Here is a 22,708-nt window from a genome sequence, read left to right on the forward strand (position 1 = left end):
CAAGGCTCGAGTATCCTATAGCGCCCCCCCCCCAACCCACAAAAAAAAATAACATTAAAAAAAGCAAACAAGGCAAGCGTTAAGAAGGCGGATAAGAATATATATATACGGATATATCCGTAGACAAGACCGACTGGGAATAAATTTTAATATATAATTTATATTATTTTTTAATAATTTAAATTTTTAAATAAAATTCTAATACATAAATTATATTATTTTCTAACCTAATTTTATAAACAGGATTCATATTTAAAGCCTACTGCAAACAACAAAGCCTGCAGCACTCAGCTCTTAATTAATTTGGGCTATTTTAATGAAGAGCTGAGGAAAGAACTGCACTTACTGTATACGAAGCAAAACAACAAAGCCTGGTGAAACAAAAAAGACCCAAACACGCTCGAAGAGCTGAGGAAAGAACTGCACTTACTGTATATACCATAAAGTATTCTTGCAAAATAAAGATGAATATTCAGGTGATTCTCGATCTGTTTCTTGTTTACAACAATAATTTAAGGTTTTTTGCATTTTTTCCTGTGTGCAAATTCTCTCTGAGCTCTTGAGTTTCTCTCTGTAAAAAAACTAAAAAATGAAGAAGAGAGAGGATTTACCATTGTTTTCTCTACATTTTCTCCATTTTCTTAGTTCTTTTTCTCTGTGTACATCATTATTACATTCTCCGTTCTATCACTTGTAGACTTTGAAGCTTTTCTACTGCCAGTATTTATTCTTTAAAGTATTTTTTATTTAAAAATAAATTAAAATATATATTTTAAAGAATTTATTTTTGATATTAAAAAAAAAAATCTATTATAAATTATATAAAAAAAACTTTTATAAACTATTCCGACAGTTTTTTTTTCGTTTCTTATAGATTATTTCCTAATCTTCTCAAGTTTTACAGCATACAGCACAGAAACTCATGGGGAATGGTGCTTCCGTTATCAAAGATTTTATTCTTCCAATTCCAGAACCTGTGTCCCGACTCTGGCATAGAGCACGACAACTAGCATCACAGCAGCTAACACGTCTCGGAGAAGATCTGGTCGACAATCCCCATGATGAGCGGGAAAAGGAATGGCAAAAGGTGCTTATAACCACTTGCTTCACAATAGCCCTTTTTTTTAACCAAATTCCTGATTCCAAACTCGATTCCATGCATTTAGTCTGTATCCTTGTTGCAATTCTCTTTTCTTGCCTCTTTGTTTCACATTTTATCAACCCCGCGAAGTTTCCGAGGACATCCAAAGTGTTGGGTAAAGTTGCGGTTTTATGGGCAGCCACCGTGTTTTTCATCACCATTTCAATCCCATTCCCCCCTGGTGTCAAGTGGGCTACTTGGATAATCTATGCCATCTCGTTGTTTGTTATTGCAATATGCAATCTCTGCTACTAGACATGAGCTTTACATGGCATATATTTTTTTCTGTCAGTGTTTGTATTTGTTTTTCGTAACAAGGCTTGCATTTATATGTTGGAAGGTGTTGAAATTCAGTGTAATCACGGTGTTATATATATATAACCTCTGATCCATTTAACATAATATGGGCCATTCAAACTTCTTATGGGCTTGTATCTTTCGATCGGAGAATTTGATGGGCTAAGCAGGGCTGTCCTTTGTCTAGATTGAGCCTTTGAGGTTATCAATTCCAGTATGGAGTTGATGTGATTAAGAGGTCAGTTCTTAAGTTTTATAGAATTAATTTAATTTGAAAAAATTAAAAAATATATTTAAAAATTTTTATATTTTATATAAAAAATTTCATGTGAATATAAGTTATACATGTTTTAAATAATGAAGTTTAAAAAAATATTTAAATTTGTTTTTTTTTTTTCAACATTTAAAAAACATAATTTTTTTCTTGAGAACATAGAGTATATATACGAAAGTCTTTAAATTTCACATTAAAAAAATAACATTTTTCTTGAAAAAACAAAGTATATATACTAAATAATTTCAAATCTCACATTAAAAAAACATTATTTTTTTCATGTGAACATAGAATAGATATACAAAAAAAAGTTTCAAATCCTACATTAAAAAAATAACTTTTTTTTTTTTTTAACATAGAGTATATATACTAAAAGGTTTCAAATCCGATATTGAAAAAGTAAAATATTTTTCTAATATTTATATAGTGAAACTTTAAAAAAGTGTTAATAATTAACTTAAAAAATATAAAAAAAAAGAGGTATAGGAGAAAAGCCACATTTGAAAAAAAAAAATGGATCTGGTCCGGATTCGCCATGGTCATGGGTTCGATCGAGTTTTTACTAGGTTGTTGTACTAGTTAGTCTTTTAACAAATCCAGACCGATCTAGCTACTAGGTCGACCCGTTAGGCCGGGCTAGATTTAATAATTGTGTTAAAACTTTTTTTTTTTTTTTCTGACAAGTCCTTCCAAACTATGGTTTGAATTTTTTTTTTTTTTTTTTTTTTTAGTAATGTAACTCAGTTGAGAGGTAACATATTAGTGGTTAACACTAGGGGTGTTCAAAAAAACCGACCAACCGATTAAAACCGAGGAAAAACCGAGAAAAAATTAACCGAAAAAAACCGAACCGAGAAAAAAAACCGAATAAACCGATTAAAAATTTTAAAAAACCACCCAGTCCGGTTCGGTTCCGGTTTTAAAAAGCTTAAACCGATTGAACCGGACCAAACCGAACCGATTTAATTAAATCTAAAACAAAATAAATTTTCCCCAAAACCTTCCCTTTTCCCCAAAACTTTTCCACCCCACTCACGCCTCTCCTTCCCTTTTCCCCCAAAACTTTTCCACCCCCACTCGCCCTCTCCCTTCCCTTTTCCCGTAACCTTTCCAGCCCACTCACCATCCCCCTTTCCTTTTCCCCAAAACCTTTCCACCTCACTCACCCTCCCCTTCCAGCAACCCCTCCTCTTCCCTCCCCACTCTCTCTCCCTCCCAAAACCTTTCGAGCTGCTCACCTTCCCCCTTCCCCCTTCCCTTTACAGCAACCCCATCCCTCCCTCCCCGCTCTCTCTCCCCCCTTCCCCTTTTCCAGTGGCCCTACCCCTCCCTCTCCTCTGTGCACAAGGCTTAAAGATAGATCCAGTGATTTTGATTCAATTGATCTCAACCGAAGTGCTTGGATTCAAAGTTTTCAACAAGGATTTTTTGAAATGTGATTCGGCCAAGTTTGTCTTAGTGATTGTGAATTCAGCCAAATTTTTTTTTACTTAATTAGTTTCGGTTTTTTTGGTTTCTAAGGCTAAAAAACCGACCCGAACCGAACAAAACCGGTTTGGTTTGAACCGATTTTCGGTTCGGTTCGGTTTATATTAACAAGAAATGGTATTTTCCGGTTCGGTTGAATTTTTATGTTAAAACCGGACCGAACCGGACCGTGAACACCCCTAGTTAACACAACCACTCATAGGAGATTAAACTTAAAATATTGATTATAGGCCTAAATAATAACATTTTGTTTTTATTTTCAACAATTTTGTATTCTTTAAGGTTTGGGCACCATTCTGAACCTTTCTTATTAGATTGATGACTTTATGTCTATGGATGTGTTTCTATTTAGTTCTTTACATTATTATTTTTTTTTTCAATTTGAATCACGTTAAAAAAAATATCAATACTAATTTTAAATAAAGATCAAGTCTCTTTCACCAAAATTAATCTCTTTAAGTTAGTTCATTTACATTGAAATCAATAATCAGTGCCTTTTTGGACCACTTCTAAGCAAACAAAGGAAATGAGTGTTTTACATTGTATTTTAGAAATGTAAATAAAAAATTTAATTTTTTTTTTGCTTTCAAATTAATAATTTTTGGTGTTTTCAGATCAATTTTAATGTGCTGATATCAAAAATAATTTTTTAAAAATAAAAAAAAATTATTTTAATGTATTTTGGAATAAAAAACATTTTAAAAAAATAACCGGTACCACACTCCCAAAACACATAAAGCTCTATATATACACAAAAAAATAAAATAAAAATAAAATAAATCAAGGTTTTTATCTTGGGCTTTTTCGTGAAAAAATTACAATTAGATATGATTGATCATCTATATATTCTTGTAAAACACATGTGTACGAGGAAAAATCTATATTTTTTATTATTAATATGGATGTTTGGACCAGTTTAATGCATATCTCGATTAATTTCATGTAACCTAAAAATTAACAATCATGTAAATTTTTAATAATCTTAAAAGAACTCAAATTTATAATTATTAGAAAGCAAATATCAAAGAAATTCTATCTTGCTTTCAGATCTTGCAATTGCACATTATTAATTGCTTCCCGAAACTTATCTTGGTTAATTGGTGTTGCGTTCACATATTCAATAGTTTATCTTTTATCTCATAAAACCCATCTCCAGCAAGAAGTTCAATAGTTTGTGCATAGCAAGGAAAACATGGTAAATCATCGCCAATGAGATATCTTTTTCTGTATGGCAAGAATCCGGTGATCTCTATCTCTATCTCTTTCTCTTTCTCTTTCTTTTTAAATCAAAGATTAAAAATTAATAAAAATAATTTTATATCAAAATTAAATTAAAAAGATATTTAGGAATATAAAAGGTATATGTAAAGATTGAGGATGAAAATGAATTTTTTGTGAGAATTTTTAAACCATCACCTATAACGTATTTTTCACTTAATCCTCATCTTTCAAGTTCGTTAACCAAATGGAAAATACCTTGAATTTAGTTTAATAAGCAATTGAAAAGTTTTAAAAAAATAAATAAAAAAAAATCAAAATTTTTAACCGTGAAATTAGAGAGTAAAAAATGGACGTCTAAAGTATTTTGGCAACGTTTAATGTTTTCATTAATAATAATTGTTTTGCTTTTTTAATTTGAATCACTTTGTATGTAATTTTTTTTTAAAATGCTAATTTTTAAAAGAAATCAAAATCTCTTCGGTCTGGTGTATTCTGGAGTATAATATCAATTATTTTTTTAGTTTAAATTATTTTCTATAAATGTTTTTACATGCTAATATTAAATACAAATCAAAATTCTTTAATTATAGTTAAAGTGTGTTTAAAAGTATAAGTATTTTTTATTTAAAAATATATTAAAAAATAATATTTTTTTATTTTAAAAATTTTATTTTTAATATCAATATATTAAAAAATATATGAAAATATATAAAAAAATATTTTTTTCCAAAATAATATTTTTAAAATATAAAAATAAAACAAACTGAGGTTAGATAGTTCATTTGCACTGAAATCTGCCCTTTCGGACCACTTCTAAGAAAACCCATAAAAAAAAAAAAAAAAAAAACCTCAGGCTTTATACTCGCGCAAAAAAAGGCAGCCTTTACTTATTGTTGATATTGGAGTGTGGAACTATGTTGCAGTGAATCACGGAGGCTTTTTATACTGCAAATTTTGGGATGTCATATTACTGAATTGTCCTTGCTACTCATAGAAAGGAGGTGAGTGATGTACTAATTAGACCATGGATGTTGAGATATTTGTTTATTGGCCGCTGAAAGCTGATATATCTTGATTTCTTGGTGTGTGCAGGCAGCTATATGTATTGCAGGATTGAAGAAAGTGAGGTTTTGCTTTCTGGGTTATTTCTGTCGAAATAGGTAAGAGGTTAGGTTTCTCAGTGTAATTATTGAGTTGTTTTTAGTTATTCAAAAAAAAAAAAGAAGGCTAAAGAGAGGAAATTGAGCTGTTCTGTTTTGCGAGTAGATAAAATTCTGAGCAGAAAGAGTGAAACTTTGAAAGATTTGAAGTTGTGCAAGTGAGGGAAAATATTAGGAAACGAAGAATTGAGTTTTTGTATGGTATTCTGATTGAAAAGAGGGGAGAGTATTTCGGTTAGTAATATAACGAACGAAAATGGAGAACCCCTTAGGAATTCATTGTTTTCACTTAAAAGCCTAATAAAAGGAAAGAAAGGGTATAAATTGTTTGTCCTGGAGAGAGAACAAAATGTTGTTCATAATAAGTTTCTCCCTTTAAGATCCTCTTGTTCCAGCTTATGCAATATATTTGGATTGGAGTCCACTCTTGGTATGTTGTTGATAAATAAGTTCCTTTCCCTTGCCACTATGTTTTAGAACCATAATATGCTGTATTTTGAACAGGAAAATGTTAGATTTAATTATCTGCATTTTGGCAATAACTTCGTGGTCTTGCATATTCTGCATATACTATGTTGTCCTCAATGCAATAGATTGACAAGGGTAAGGTCGAGCAACTGATTTGAATTTACGTAGTACTTGGATCATCCTTGAGATTTTCAGATTACATAGACATGTCCATAACAGTTTGCATTTATATAATATTTACATGGTATATATGAAATGATGAAACAACTCATTGTTTTTAGTTCAGCCAGAAATCTCCACAACCCACAGGAATGTGCAACCAGATGATTGTTTCCCATATTCCCATTTTATGTCTGTACCAATTATACTATATTGTTTACAATAATGGCCATTCACATATGATTTGATGAGCATTGAGTTCCTTTCTTATGCAGCCCACATTCTCTGGTAAGCTTCCTTGAAGTTGAATTCCTATATGTTGTCTTTATTTCCTATCGATGATTTATGTCTTTCATATTCTCATTTCTTACAAAATATTCTCAATAATTTCCAAACCTCTGCTCATAATATGCCTCAGCCTGAGAAGCCAAATCATTCCTGCATGAGTTGACATCACTCGCTAGCAATCTTAGTACCACTTCCAACCTCTCAGTATCGCTATCGAACTGCATGTCGGCTAGATAATTAGAAAGACTGCCATACCTCTATCTTTAGTAAGGGCACATTAATGTTAAAATCTTACCACAAAATCAGGTTTGTCACTTCTTCTGGTGCTAGCATAAACTTGATAACATACACACCACAATCATATCTACACAGAAAGAAATCATGTCACCTGATGTGGCTTACAGTATTTTAAAGGTACTCAACAATATGTAACCTAACTACTCAATATATATATACCCATTTGGTTGCTGTGGGACATTCGATGGTCTTTCCACTCTGAAATCTGTGAAGGACCAAACTTTTTGGTAGTTCTGATCTATATCATCTTTGAAAAGGGCGTCCAGGCTAACCAACTGGTTTGTGAAAATGTTATGGCAGGAAAAAGTTCAAAAAGCCCATTAGTGCAGTGTTTAGCTAAGGTAGCTCATAAAGTATGCAACCATTTACCAAGTTATGCAGTCGCCTGTCAACCCAATCACTCTGACATGATGCAGCTAATGAATCCCATATCTCAACAACTTGCGTTTTCAATTGTAGTACAAATAGAAAGAAATGACTTCTGTCCTTGTCAAAGACAGGAACAAATGCCTGCAAATGTAGTTTTCACAGCATAACTAAGCATGGGATGCGTTAATTGGACTAAAGAAAACCAAACTTCACCTTTTCACAACATAAAAGATCTGACATGTAGTTTTCCTTGATCCTATGCCTTTTCGCGAAAGAAATACACTTAGATGGATCATCTGCATTCTCCTGTACAACACAGAGTATAAGGAAATTCTGTTTTTTTCATGTGGTGGACTCGTGAAATTGAACAGAATAAGATGTCAGTTGTACAAATATGATCTTAGAACCTACTGCAAAAACAATTGGCAGATACCAATTTACAGAATCTTCCATCTTCCTCTTAACTAAAGTTATGGCATCAGATATCGTAGAAATGACGTTATCATCAAGCCAGGCCTTTGGTCTCAGTGAGTATAGTTCCCTTCGAGATAAATGATAATTCTTGCAATGAACAATAGTCTCACTAGCAAAAACAGGTACATAATAGATCAATTGGTGAGCTTAAATGCATTCAGCTAAGCAAACAATAACTTGAGGGAAAAGAATCTGACCTCTCAATCAGTGAAGAATCAAAGACATATTGGATTAACTTTAAGTCCTCTGGACTGGTAGGTTTGTTCACTGTAAACGGACCAACCAAATATTTAGACATTTGCATCCCATGTGAGTCAAATCTCACATCTATGGAGACCAGAGAAGAATCAGGCTTCCCTTCCTTGCTGCTACAAATATGGAAGACACAAACAAATTGAGAAAAATGATAATCCCATTAAATGTGAACATTCAATTTCGGGCGATGAAAACTATAGTTACAACAGAACAATCACTTTCACATCTTGTAATCTCATAGGACATGTGCTAATACCTTGAAAGACAATTAGGTTAAACAAATTGATACTGTAATTGAAATTACAAGGTGGCACCATTAAGCTTAGGAAATGCAAATCAAATCTTAGCATAGTTGATCTTGTTAATAATCATCACAAGGGAAGTGCGAGGCTTTTTCTTTTTGCACTTTGTAGACCAAATTTCATGAAACAAATAATGGTAGAAAAAAACGGGAAAATGATTTTCAGAAACTTAGGAAACAAATCATTTTGAAATTACTTGTCTCTCGACACCAACCTATTATACAATATACAAAAAAGGGATCACTACTCTTATTATTGTTTACCTAGATACAAAGCACTGTGCATTGAAGCAGTGTAATGGCAGAGTTGGCATTGCCATATAGAGTTGCAAGGACATTGGGGGGTTGTATTTTCAGTGGGATGCATATAACATTAAATGGATGATTGGCAAGAAAATGGTCAATTCTGATTTTAGTGGGGTTGTAGACACTTGGCGTTGGGCCCAACAAGCCCTGAGCGCTAGGGCTAGACCCGCACGCAATGTGGGGCAACAGGCCTTAGGCTGGAGACACCTAGCGCTGGAGCCAACCGCGTGCATGGCTATAAACCCACATGCCTGGAGTTTGGAGACCGTGCGCCTCGGTTTGGAGACCGCGCGACTGGGGTCTGCAAAGCCCTCCAAGGTTCCAAGATAGTGGGGCTAGGTCAGTAGACCCATACGCCCTAGTTTGCCTTTGTCTATTAACCGACACGAGGAATAACAAATTTAAAAACCAACCACATATTTTATTTGAAAGGTAAAAGTATAAATTACTATTTTTATTATTATTAATAATAAATTTGAATTAAAATATTATTGCTACAAAAAAAAACCATCTAGTTGATTTGAGGGATAAAATTAATAATAATATTTGTGCTATAAATATTATTATTTTTATTTCAATTCAAAGTATTAATATAAAAAATATTATATTTGTAGTATAAATATTATTATTTTTATTATAATTGAAAGTATTAATATTAAAAATTATATTATTTGTGCTATAAATATTATTATTTTATTATAATTCTCTCGGGTCTTACATCAGGACCCAATTCTGTTGAGTCCTGTGTCGAGACAAATTAGCCTTGGGTCATGCGTCAGGATCCACGTCTCATGGTTCAGATACCCAACCCAACATAATTAGGTCCCGACACTTGACCCATTAAACTTGGATCTAGTGTCGAAACCCAACAAAATTGGGTCCAAACATAGGACCCAAGGCTAATGGGTCTTGATGCATGACCTAATAAAGTTGAGTCCCACCACTAGACCCAAGGTGAATGGATCCAAACACAAGACCTATTAGACTTGGGTCCGATTTCAGGACTCAATTCCTCACTTTTGTATTAAAAAAATTTTAGAAGCGCTTGCTCATTTTCATCTGCTGAATCATGAAGCTTTTGTATGAATGTTTTTATTGTTTGATGTGTTGGTGTATACTATAACAACATGCATTACTATTCTATGTATCGAGTCTTCTAATTATACTAAACCTTACATCATGCAGTAAAAATGTTAAATATTATTTTAGAATTAACAAAATATATTCCGTGCTTTGAAAATGTTGTTTTTTCACATTTGTTTTAATCATTTGGTTAGGGGTTTTTTGTCTCTCTTTTTTTTTTTAAAAAAAAAAAACAAATTGCTAGGACTTTGTTACTATTAGAAAAAAAAAAAACTTGAATTTGATTTCAAACATAAAATTAAAAACTATAAAACTTAGAAAAAAAATTAAATTTAAACCCATGTTGTTTTAGACATGACAAGTCATTCAAGTTCTTAATAGTAGGATTTTATAGTTGGTCAAGTCCAAGGTAGAAATATTAAAAAACTTACTTGTTTTCTGAGCTTTCCAACCAGTCCTGTCCACATATAAAAGCCTCTATGATCGCTGGCCCCAAACCATTGAATGATGGATTCACCTTTGTAGCTTCACCGCTGATAGTAGACTTTGATAGAATAGCTGATATTGGAATTGCTAAGAAATCACGAGCCATTTTACCAAGTGCTGGAAATCTTGGAGCATTGACTCGCCACCAAGCTAATACATCTGAAACCTTATCCCGGTTCTCCAAAGGCTCTCCTAAATACCGATCAAGATCAGATTTTGACGGATCAACCACATCGCCATCATGTTTCTGCTTATGCCACTCACAGAATCCCCGGAACTTACCAATATCAGAATCTAAATCATATGATGCAAAACAACTGATGTCCCTGGCAGGTGATGTTAGATAACCAGTGTCATTCGCATAACTGTTGTACATACATGTAAGCTTGCTACGAAATGCCTGCAAGTTTGCTACATACATGTCATTCGCAACACTGCCATACATCAGCTCAAACCCATACTGCACAAATTCAAGTTTACAGCACGGGTCGAGTACTAATAGGATTCCAAATGCAAAACTCCATTCACTCCAATACCTATCAAGATTCACCTTCATTCTCTTCGCCATTGAACAAACATACGTGTTCTCACTCTTTTCCCACGAAAGCAAGTTATTATATATATAGCAAACATGGAAGAAGAATGTATCTATGCCTAATGAAGAACTGCCCAAAGATTTGTGGATAACTTTTAAACACCCACATACAATCATCGCCATCTTCCACTCCTCTGCAGATGGATTCGCCTTAAAATCAAAATCAACTTGTTCGAGTTGAGTAAAAGCTTCTCTTAATTCCAATGCACTCGTGAACATTTCATATGTGGTCTCCCATCTGGTAGGATCATCATGAGAGGCTGCTTTCATATCTTGCAATTTCACATGATTAGTTGCTTCCCGAAATTTATCTTGGTTACTTGGTGTTGCATTCACATATTCAATACAGCCCCTAATCTTGTTAAGCACATCTTTTATCTCATAAAACCCATCTCGAGCAAGAAGTTCAAGAGTTTGTGCGTAGCAAGAAAAACATAGTAAGTCCCCATTCATATGTGGGAATTGACTGAGAAGCTTACTTCTGAATTTTCTAGTCATTTGACTATTTGGTGGAGCAATTTCTGCAAACATGAACTGCACTTTCTTTTTGATGTTCCACTCCACTAGCACATCTTTCACAGCTTCATTCATATAATCATGTTCTATACTCATGAAGGCCAAAATCTTCTTATTCATCCTCCACCCATCATCGATAAAATGCATGGTCAAGCAGCAGGTCATCTTGTTATCACCGTATGACTGCAAATCAATTGTTATACTGAATAGAGATGAGAGATTATCAAGATATTTCATTAGTTTCTCTTTCTCTTGTCTGTAAATAGAAAGAGCATCAGCCTGAACAGTGTCTTGTGAACAAAGTTGAAACTTTGGCTGCAGATCGCAAACAAAAGTTTTGAAGAACTCATTTTGAACCATATCCAATGGAAATCCGAGCTTCATAACCATTCTAACAAAGTTAAGCCGACTCCTTTCTTGATCAAACACGAAATTGCCTCCCAGATCAGAAGGCAATGTATGTTGTTTTGCATCTACCTGTCTCTTTTTTGAACAACTTTTGAAGTGTTTGTGTAAATTTGAAGTTCCCTTCGTGCTTTCCCCTGGATACTTCTTTTGACATCTTTTACATATGGCCCATACTGCACCATTTTCTTTGTCTTTAACCTTATCGAAATGTTTCCACACTTCAGATACCTTTCATCGTTTATTATCAGCACATTCGATGAACATATTACCATCAGGATCTGGAGCAGGTTCAATTTTATCATTGTTTTTACTAACTTTCGAGCCTCGTTTCCTGATGGATGGTTTATTGTAAGCAGGTTTTTCTTGACACATTGTCAAGCTCTTACAAGTTTGCTTTATTGTAAGCTTCAGTTTCTCAACCAAGTCTTGCTGCTCTGAACTCTCTTTCACGAGGATAGGGAGAAAGAACTCTAATATATAGAAATAATCATCACCAGTGCTCCTTAGCCGGATTGCAACCGCAGCATTCAAATTATACTTTCGTGCGTGATGAGCAAGAGGATAGTGCCTTACATGCTTTTCCTTCACATCAGGCTCAAAGGAAGGAAGATATGTTTGATAGGCTTGTCCAGCAGCACCTTGCCCTGTGTTCAGAAATAGTTGCTCACAAGCATGCACAAAGCCTTGCATCTCCTCATCTGCATAACAAGCTGTACGCTCTATTGCAAGTTCACATAACCAGGCAATCTGTGTCAGAGCAAGTGAATCACCTGATTTTAAAATATCATCATGACGTCCCCAGGGAATCCATGTCAGAGCAAGTGGCAATCTGTGTGTTTGGCAGACAGCTCTGGTAACATCAGCGATTTCAGTTAAGGCAGCTCTTTGAACCTCCTTAAAACACTGGGAAAAAAATTATATTAGAGAAAGCAAAAGACAACCTAATTTTGCATGGAAAAAACTGTAAGGTACTACTGACACATACCTGAGGACGAGGTCGAGGTAATTTGATCCATAAATTGGCAGCCTGCAAACAGTTGGGCTTATAAAGAGTTTAAAACACCATCAAATAAGACAAATATGTCTCTTTGCACATATAATTTAATGGAAAAAATAATTTGGATTGAAGTTGTAATAAGGAATGCCTCATGAGCTCCAATTAAAAGCTCAAAGACTGTTTCACTTCAGAAACACTAGCAAATGCGAACGCTTAAAGATATGCTAAGGAAAACTACTCTCTTTCATCTCTTTCTTACTCTCTTAATTCCTGATTATAATTGTTAAGTTATTGGTGAAATTGTCCCTACTAGTCTTCTAACTGTTTTCTTTCACTATTTACCGTATAAAAAGTGAAGTGGGTTGTTTTGTTTCAATCTATCTTTTTGTAAGTCTTATATTTCAGATAATTTGAGTGAATTGCTTTGTGGTAGTCTTCTAACAACAATAAATTGAGTGCTATTCTCAACAAAATCTGATTGAATATATATATAATGAAAACAAACCTGGAGAGCCTGTGAAACTTTTTCCGTCTCTAAATCAAAATCCTGTTTCTCCTCCATGGTCACAAGCTCCAGCACAGCACAGCAAGAGGACGGTGGATCAGGATCAAAGACCGGAAAGGCAATAATACCCCTTACTCCACAAGAGATGGCATCTGATAGGTGTGCGTATTCATTCGGTCTGTAATAACTTACATTTGAAGTCCATTCTGGAAATTCAAAACGCCATGCCCGATTCAAAATGTCTGGACGTGAAAACCCTTGCCGACCCTCCAGTTGACGATATTCAAGTAGCGTAGAATTTGGGACGCACAGGTGAGGGTAAGGCTGATTTTCCAGGGCGATTCCACGCTTATCTAGAGCCCAAAATTGAGCCAAAAAAGAACCAGTACTTCCTAAAGAATCTTTAAGCAACGATAACGCTTTCTCCATCTTTGCAAGTAGTATTAACTTTGCAGGAGGCAAATCATCATTGACGCAAGACAACTGTTCCACATCCATTTGTATTTCGACAATGTTTTTAGCCACAAGTCTTCTCACTCCTCAGATCTTATCACATAGTGGCTAGAAAGTGGAACGATGAGGAGTAGGTAAAGACTTGAAGGAGGTTGACTTGTTGACTTTTGGCACTGTGTCATAAAACTAATGTCTAGTAATTTTGGTTTTGGTTTCGTAAGTTTGAAATAATGTTTTTCTTTATATTATAAAAAAATAATCAATTTAATTTAATTTTGGTTTCAGTTTCATAAGCTTGAAATAAAAAAATCTTAATCGAACCGAACTGATTTAATTAAAAATAAATTAAACTAAACTAAAAAAAATAAAAAATAAAAAAAACAAACAAAACCAAAACAAAGCCCATCAAAAAGTCCAAAAAAATCCAAAACATAATATAAGTTTTTATTTTTAATATAAAATAACCAAATTGAACCAAAATCGAACTGAACAAAACCAAAACAGACCGGTTGGGACCAGCTTCAGTTCAGTTTTAATTTTATTTTTTAATATTTTACAAAATTTTAATTTAATTGTTTTTATAGATAAAAACTGAAATGAGCCGTAAATCATCACCAAATATGATTGTGTTGCTTTGGGTACAGCAGAGGCTCTGCATCAAAAACAAAAAAAAAAAAAAATAGAGGAAGAGGAAGGAGGAGGAAAAAGGAGGAACAACATTGCCTGTGTTTTTGGTCTTCCTGTTGAACTGATAATCAACGTAAGTGTTTTTTCTTTTTTTAGGCTCATTGGTCTGTGATCCATTCTCACACCTTTCTTTGCGCCGTACTGTAGGCCTAGAAGAATTGAAGATTTATTATCAACATTTGAGCAAATTGAGTTTTGAGCTGTTGAAGTAAAAAAACCTCTCTGTCTTACACTGAAACAGAGACGTGCGTTTGTAGGCCTAGAAGAATTTGTCATGCTACCTTTCATTTTCATTGAAGCTAGAATTTTCGACATTGCAAATCTTATCTTGCAAATCAACAAATTTCATATTGAATTATTTTCTGCCTTTGGCCATATTACCATCATAGCTATGAACATAAACACCACTCTCGACTAGTCCATGGCAGCTAACTGGTTTTGGCAGTCCTTATTCCTTTTCCGCAGAGAAATGAGCTACTAGTGATTTAGACCATGTTTGTTTTTCAAAAAATAGTTTTTGAGAAATTATTTTTCAAACTTTCCTGTATTTATTTATCATTAGAAAAGTTGGTCAACGAAAAACACTTTCCGGTCAACGAAAAACACTTTATAGTCAACGGAAAATACTTTCCAAACTTTCTTATGTTTGTTTGCCATTAGAAAAGTTGGTCAATGGAAAACACTTTCCAATAAAAGAAAATTTGGCTTGGTTTTCAAGAAAGTGTTTTCTTGAAAAATTTAGGGGGAAAACACTTTCCGGAAATTGTAAAAAATTTAGAAAATGTCATTATTTGCTAATTATATCAAATTTGATCCTCAAACTTTTAATTGCTATATATATATTTTGTTTTGAATATTTATTTTTTAATTTCATCTCTTAAAATTTTATTTTTATATTAACTTTGATCCTTATTTTTATAATTGTTATTTGCTTTTTCCTTATCATTTTTTTATTGAAATTTTTTAACTATCAAATTTGGTCCTCATTCTTTTGATTGTTACTTATTTTATTTGAAATAATTTATGAAATATTAATTATTATTATTTTAGTTTCTTCATCTTTCATTTTTTTTTTTAATTTTTTAGATTTGATCTCTATTATTTTGATTATTATTTATTTTATTTGAGATAATTTATGAAATTATATTTTTTTTTCAATTTCATTCTCATTCAACTTTTTAATTTGTAAGATTTTTTCCTCGTTGTTTTAATAAATTTGAGAAAAATAAAATATTAATAAGTTATTTTCCAGCTCATTTTCCATGACATAACCAAACACTAAAAAGTGTTTTCCAACTTATTTTTTATTACACTATCAAAAATCATAAAATACTTTCTCGGAATTCACTTTCTCTAAAATTTACTTTCCAAAAAAAACTATTTTCTAGCAAACAAACGGCCTTTAATTCCATCACGACCATAGTTTTTCCCTGCAGAAGTAAATCCCATCGCCTCAAGAAACACTGCAACTAATCCCTGTTGTAGTCACGGGGCAAAACCCTTCAAATCACTGCTTTGTGCCTTTGATGATTTTGTTCTCCGGTGAGCTACTCCATTTATTCCGTTAACTCAATCTCAGTTTCTGCAAGAATGTGATGGCAACCTGTGAAAGCCAGCATCTCTTTTTCATATCTCCAATCGGTGCTGCTTAGTTAGCAAGATCTAGCAAGGTTATCGTGTCATGTTGTTTTTTCAGGTGCCTCCAGGGAAGAGCCATGAACGGTCGACCATCATTTAGTCTTTAGCAGCTTTTTGCGAGGGAGTTTTGACCAAGTTAAATGATTAACAAAACATAGAGTACATATGGGTAGATTTAGGGATGTGACCCAGAATAATTCATATAAAGAAACACTTAATATGAATTACATTTATTAAATAAAATCATTTAACATTACTATCAACTGTTTTGATAATCAAAATCATGGATAATAACATTTCTCTCTCTCTATATAGTAGGAATTTGATGTTCTCTATATTAGTATTTCATCTCAAACTAGAAATAAAAAAATAATAAAAATAAATTTTTATATTAGAATTAAATTAAAAAGATATTTAAAAACTAAATAATTATGATATACAAAAATTGAGAACCAAGATAAAACTTTATAAAAAAATTTAAATCATTATCTATTTATGACATATTTTTTATTTTAATCATCTGTCTTTCAACTTTGTTAACTAATTAATTTGATTTAATTACCTTGAATTTAGCTTAATAAGCAATTGAAAAATTTAAAGATAAAATTAAAAAAAAATTAAAATTTTGAACCATCTAGAGAGTAAACGCTGCACGTCCAAAGTATTTTGGCAACATTTAATGTTTTTTATAATAATATAATAATAATAGTTTTTGCTTTTTTAATTTGAATCACTTTGTACAACTATTTTTTCAAATCTAATTTTAAATAGAAATCAAATCTCTTTGAACACAAGTTATGAATATTTAAGAATATAGTTTGCTTGTTTTTAAAATATATTTTATTTTAAAATAATATTTTTTTTTATTTTTAAAAATTTATTTTTGATATTAATATATTAAAATAATATGATATAAAAATACTAATAAATTTTTAATTTAAAATAAATAATATTTTTTTAAATACTTTTAAAATATAAAAATAATTTATAAATAAGTTGAGGGTAGGATTGTTAACCTTCATTTGAAATCAGTGCCTTCTTTTATGGACCAAAACCCAGAAAAAAAAAAAATCTCAAGCTCTATACACGCGCAAAAAAAGGTAGTCTTTACTTATATTTAGCTATATCCGTGTGCTTATATGTATAAAGAAGACAAATTTGAAGGTGGGTTTGGGGTGTTATTGTTGATATTGGAGTGTGGAAGTGATCACAGAGGCTTTGTATACCATAAATTTTTGGATGTCATATTACTGGATTGTCCTTGCTACTCACAGAAAGGAGGTGAGTGATGTACTAATTAGACCATGGATGTTGAGATATTTGTTTATTGGTTGCTGAAAGCTGATATATCTTGATTTCTTGGTGCATGCAGGCGCAGGATTGAAGAAAGTGAGGTTTTGCTTTCTGGGTTATTTCTGTCAAAACAGGTAAAATGTTAGGTTTTTCAAATGTAATTATTAAGATGTTTTTAGTTATTCAAAAACAAAAAAAAAATGGCTAAAAAGAGGAAATTGAGGTGTTTTGTTTTGCGGGTAGATAAAAATCTGTGCAGAAAGAGTGAAACTTTGAAAAATTTGAAGTTATGCAAGTGAGGGAAGATATTACGAAATGAAGAATTGAGTTCTTTGTATGGTATTCTGATTGAAAAGAGGGGAGAGTATTTTGGTTAGTTATATAACTAACCAAAATGGAGAACCCCTTCTCGTCGAAAGAAATGTGGATGGGTTATTGGGCTTGGCCAAGAGCTCAAATAGATAGTGTCACACCTTTTGATGATTCTCTTAGGAATTCATTGTTGGAGGACCCATTAAACTTTTTTTAAGAGCTTAGAAATTTTGATATGTATGCTGGATGGTGCAACAGACCGTCAGCTAAATGCTTGCCTTTGATGGGATGCCATCTTTTCCATCAACATCCTATCCATCATGCGTGAAGAAAGTTTTGCAGAACAAACTTCTGCTCCCTTACTGGATAAAATAAATGCTTCCGGGACTTCTTACAATGGTGGAGATAATATGATGCTTCAGGAAACATATTCGTATCTTGGTTATCCCTCAGATTCCAATGATGCTGATGATCGGGGTGCAAAACACAGTAGTGGTGCTGGTCCACAAAACTGTTTCTAAAACACCTCAAATTGTATTATTTCGCAGCCAACTGGGCCATCATCACTTGCTGAGAAGATGCTAAGGGCATTTTCCTTGTTCAAGGATTCATCTGTAGGGGTTATTTAAGTGCAGGTGTGGGTTCCCATAAGGAGCGGGCATCAATACTTGTTGAGCACCTCAGAGCAACCATTCTTGGTGTGACCAAATTCTAGCATGGTTTACCACTAGACCTTTCTGGTCGTATGTTTATCTATAAAATTCCAGAATGGACTTCAAGTGTAATTTATTATAGCAAGCCTGAGTACTTATAGGCAAAGCATGCATCTAATCATGAAGTATGGGGTTCTTTTGCATTGATTTTTTAATCCAGATGAGATGTCCTGCTGTGCTGTTCTAGAACTTGTCTCTGTGAAGGAGAAACCAGATTTTAATTCAGAGATGAAAATGTTTAGCTTCACTTTATTGTATACTATATTGCAGAAGCTTTTGTTCTCTTCTATCTTTAGATGACAAATTATGTAACTTGACTAGTAACATGTTTTCACTTAAAAGCCTAATAAAAGGAAACAAAGGGCATAAATTGTTTGTCCTGGAGAGAGAACATAATGTTGTTCATAAATAAGTTTCTCCCTTTAAGATCCTCTTGTTCTAGCTTATGCAATATATTTGGATTGGAGTCCAGCCTTTAAGTACTTACTCTTGGAATATTGTTGATAAATAAAGTTCCTTTCCCTTGCTAATGTTTTAGAACCATAATATGCTGTATTTTGAACATGAAATTGTTAGATTTATCTGTATTTTGGCAATAACTTCGTCGTCTTGCATATTCTGCATCGTTTAAGGATGACAACCAAAATTGTTGCCTATACTACGTCGTCCTCAATGCAATGGATTGACAAGGGAAAGGTTGAGCAACTGATTTGCATTTACATAGTACTTGGATCATCCTTGAGATTTTCAGATTACATTGACAGGTCCATAGCAGTTGGCATTTATATAATATTTACATGGTATTTATGAAATGATGAAACAACTCATAGTTTTTAGTTCAGCCAGAAATCTCCACAGGAATGTGCAGGAGGGGCAAGGAAACCAGATGACTGTTTCCCATATTGCCATTTTATCCCTATACTAATTATACTTTATTGTTTACAATAATGGCCATTCACATCTGATTTGATGAGCGTTGAGTTCCTTTCTCATGGAGCCCACATTCTCTGGTAAGTTTCCTTGAAGTTGAATTCCTATATGTTGTCTGAATACTTTCTTTCCTATCGATGATTTATGTCTTTCATATTCTCATTTCTTACCAAAAATTCTCAATGATTTCAAAACCTCTGCCCGTAATATGCCTCAAACTTAGTAGCCAAATCATTCCTGCATGAGTTGACATCGCTCACTAGCAATTTTAGTACCACTTCCACCTCTCGGTATTGCTGTTGAACTGCATGTTGGTTAGGTAATTAGAAAGACTGCCATACCTTTATCTTCAGTAAGGGCACTTTAATGTCAAAATATTACCACAAAATCAGGATTTGTCACTTCTTCTAGTGCTAGCATAAACTTGATAACATATACACCACTGTCAATCATTTGTCTTTCTGTGCTAAGATTTGATTTGCATTTCCTAAGCTTAATGGTGCAACCTTGCAGTTTCAATTACAGTATCAATTTATTTAACCAGATTGTCTTTTAAGGCATTAGCACGCGTCCTATGAGATTACAACATGTGAAAGTGATTGTTCTGTTGTATCTATAGTTTTCATCTCCCGAAATTGAATGTTCACATTTTATGGGATTATCATTTTTTCTCAATTTGTTTTTGTAATCCATATTTGCAGCAGCAAGGAAGGGAAGCCTGGTTCTTCTTTGGTCTCCTCAAATGTGAGATTTGACTTACCTGGGGAACAAAATGTCTAAATATTTGGTTGCTCCGTTTAAAGTGAGCAAACCTACCAGTCAAGAGGACTTAAAGTTAATCCAATTTGTCTTTGATTCTTCACTTATTGGGAGGTCAGATTTTTTTTCCCCAAGTTATTGTTTGCTTAGCTGAATGCATTTAAGTTCACTAGTTGACCTATTCTGTACCTGTTTCTGCTAGTGAGACTATTTTTCATTGCAAGAATTATCATTTATCTCGGAGGGAACTATACTCATTGAGACCAAAGACCTGGCTTGATGATAACGTCCTTTCTACGATATCTGATTTTCTACACTTGGTAAAATGGCTCGTGATTTCTTAGCGATTCCAATACCAGCTACTGTATCGAAGTCTTCTTTCAGCGGTGCAGTTGCATTCAATGGTTTCAGGCCAGAGATCATATAGAGGCTTTAATATGCAGACAGGACTGGTTGGAAAGCCCTGAAAACAATGAGTTCTTCACTGTCTACAGACAGGTGATTCCAAAATGATTCTTCCCCCTAAATTTCTGAACATCGTTTTCTTGTTTTTTTGCCTATCATTATTTGTTTATGAAATTTGGCTGCAAAGTCACACACTTCCCTTGTAATGATTATTAACAGGGTCCAGCCACCGGGTCTCGGGTCGACTTGCCGGGTCTGTTCGGATTTAATAACTATGATTTTAGGTTTGATTTCATAAGTCTGAAATCAGAAAGTTCATTCGAACTGAACCGAACTGATTTAGTTAAAACTAAACTTAACCAAACCAAAAAAATTAAAAATCAAATGGAAAAAACCAAACCAAAATCAAACACATATCAGATAGTATATGGACTGTTGTGAGTGCAGTTTCCCATGTAAATTTGATTTTGGAATGGGAAAAATTGTAGATTTATTATCAATATTTGAGCAAATTTGAGTTTTTCGCTGTTGAAATAGAAAACCTCCCTGTCTTAATACTGAAACAGAGACGTGCGTTTGTAGACCTAGAAGAATTTGTTATGCTACCTTTCATTTTCATTGAAGCTAGAAGAGCTATGAACGGTCGAGAATCATTCTTGAGTCTGTATATAAAAAGGGAGGAATTGTAGTATTTGGCTTTCATTTCACTTGAATAGAATGAAGTGTCTAAATGATTTTAATTATTAATGAAATTACAATCTTTCAATAAAAGAAGACAAAAAAGTAACGTCACCGAAGATTGGCAAACATAGAAATTAGTAATTCATACCAATGATTTTTGGTAGTTCTAATGTATATTATCTTTGAAAAGAACATCTAAGTTAACCAACTGGTTTGTGAAAATGTTTTGTAAGGAAAAAGTTCATAAAACCCACTAGAATAGGTTAATTGGTGAACTTAAGTTGTCCTAAAATCAGGCGTGAGTCGGTCTTCACTCGCTGCTGTGCTCTCTCTTCAATTTCCGGCTAAGCTGGGTTCGATCCTTACCCTGGGGACAGATTCTAACTCTTCGGACAATCCCTTAGAACAAGGATGATAAAGACCACATCTTATTCTGTTTAATTTTAAAAGTCCACTACATGAAAAAACACAATTTCCTTATACTCATTTGTTGTACAGGATAATTCAGATGAACCATCTAAGTGTATTTCTGTCGCGAAAAAGCACAGCACAGGATCAAGGAAAAAAATTATAACAAACGTAAAAAATTGTGGAAAGAGTATGGATCTGCAGAAAACCCTTTTGTTGCAACTAACAGTTTTATATATATTGGCTTTTGTCAATTAGGATATTATTATTTTTTGACCGTGATGAAGCTTCTTGTTCTTGTAGCCTGTAAATGTAACACCCATGTAAAACACGGAGAGATGAAAACTAATGGAGCAAAGTGTGCCTGAGGAAGCTTCCTCGTTAATTATTATTAAAATTAGAAGTCTAGTCAAGATTGAACTTCTCTCAAATTTATCCTCTTTTCAAGAATTACATAACAAGATTGAGCTTATAAATTTAGGCAGCACAGTCCAAATGCACTTGAAATTCTCAGCTACTTCCTTGTTAGCGTTTTTTTTTAGTCTAGAAAAGCAAAACAATTAAACTACGAGAATAGAGGGAAAATATCAGTAAATTTAAAGGGGCAGAAAATAAGTTGGTTTTAAAACCCAATGCCAAAAGTCAACAAGTCCAACCTCCTTCAAGTCTTTAACCACTCCTCATCGTTCCGCTTTCCAGCCATGGATAAGAAGATCTGAGGAGTGAGAAGACTTGTTGCCAGAAAAACATTGTCGAAATACAAATGGATTTTGAACATTTGTCTTGCGTCGATGATGATTTGCCTCCTGCAATGTTAAGACTATGGGAACAGATGGAAACAGCGTTATCGTTGCTTAAAAAGATTCTTTAGGAAACTTACGCGTTGGACACGTCAAACAAACTACACATTCTATTTTAAAAAACAGACCTGCTGGGTGGAATGCTGGGTGGAAAGCAATGAGTCATTGCTTTCCAATTCTCCTGGGCCATTGGAGAACAAAAATAATCCAAGCAACAATTATCTCCTAAATCAAAATCTTATTATTATTATTTTTAATCTTTTCATGTATTTGGTTTTTGTTTGGATGAAATCATGGTTTCTTATAAGAAGCATCATTTTTTAAATAAGAACCCTGTTATGATCTAAAAAGAAGTATTTGCCGGGTGGCTGGTCAACGGTCACGCTGTCTGGTTGCTTTCTTCCAGCTGGAAAGAGGGGACACTAATATTATTAACTTGTTAATTCTTCCCGCTCCAAAATGGCACGTGACGCGATGGAATATGTGCAGATAAAACACTATATTTATTAAATATTATTTTTTAAAGTGTAATAATTATTTT

The 22,708-nt window shown here is 33.3% G+C and overlaps 1 long non-coding RNA gene and 1 pseudogene across 3 annotated transcripts; one reads left to right on the forward strand and one right to left on the reverse strand.

Moving 5' to 3' along the window:
• The first annotated feature begins 5,314 nt into the window (after positions 1-5,314).
• Positions 5,315-20,778, forward strand: LOC118057037 (uncharacterized). 3 transcript variants are annotated; one of them, XR_012168489.1, is made up of 6 exons: positions 16,904-17,147; positions 17,239-18,948; positions 19,027-19,194; positions 19,816-19,987; positions 20,076-20,371; positions 20,498-20,778. It is a non-coding gene; the product is annotated as an uncharacterized lncRNA (long non-coding RNA). The 3 variants fall into 3 exon arrangements; XR_012168488.1 differs by lacking the exon at positions 16,904-17,147 and adding an exon at positions 5,315-5,422 and having other exon boundaries at positions 17,239-19,194; XR_004688897.2 differs by having other exon boundaries at positions 17,239-19,194.
• Positions 10,009-13,629, reverse strand: LOC118057032 (zinc finger BED domain-containing protein RICESLEEPER 1-like; annotated as a pseudogene).
• Positions 20,779-22,708: the final 1,930 nt, after the last annotated feature.

The sequence above is a fragment of the Populus alba genome, chromosome 17 (assembly GCF_005239225.2).
Source record: "Populus alba chromosome 17, ASM523922v2, whole genome shotgun sequence".
Classification (NCBI taxonomy): Eukaryota; Viridiplantae; Streptophyta; class Magnoliopsida; order Malpighiales; family Salicaceae; genus Populus; species Populus alba.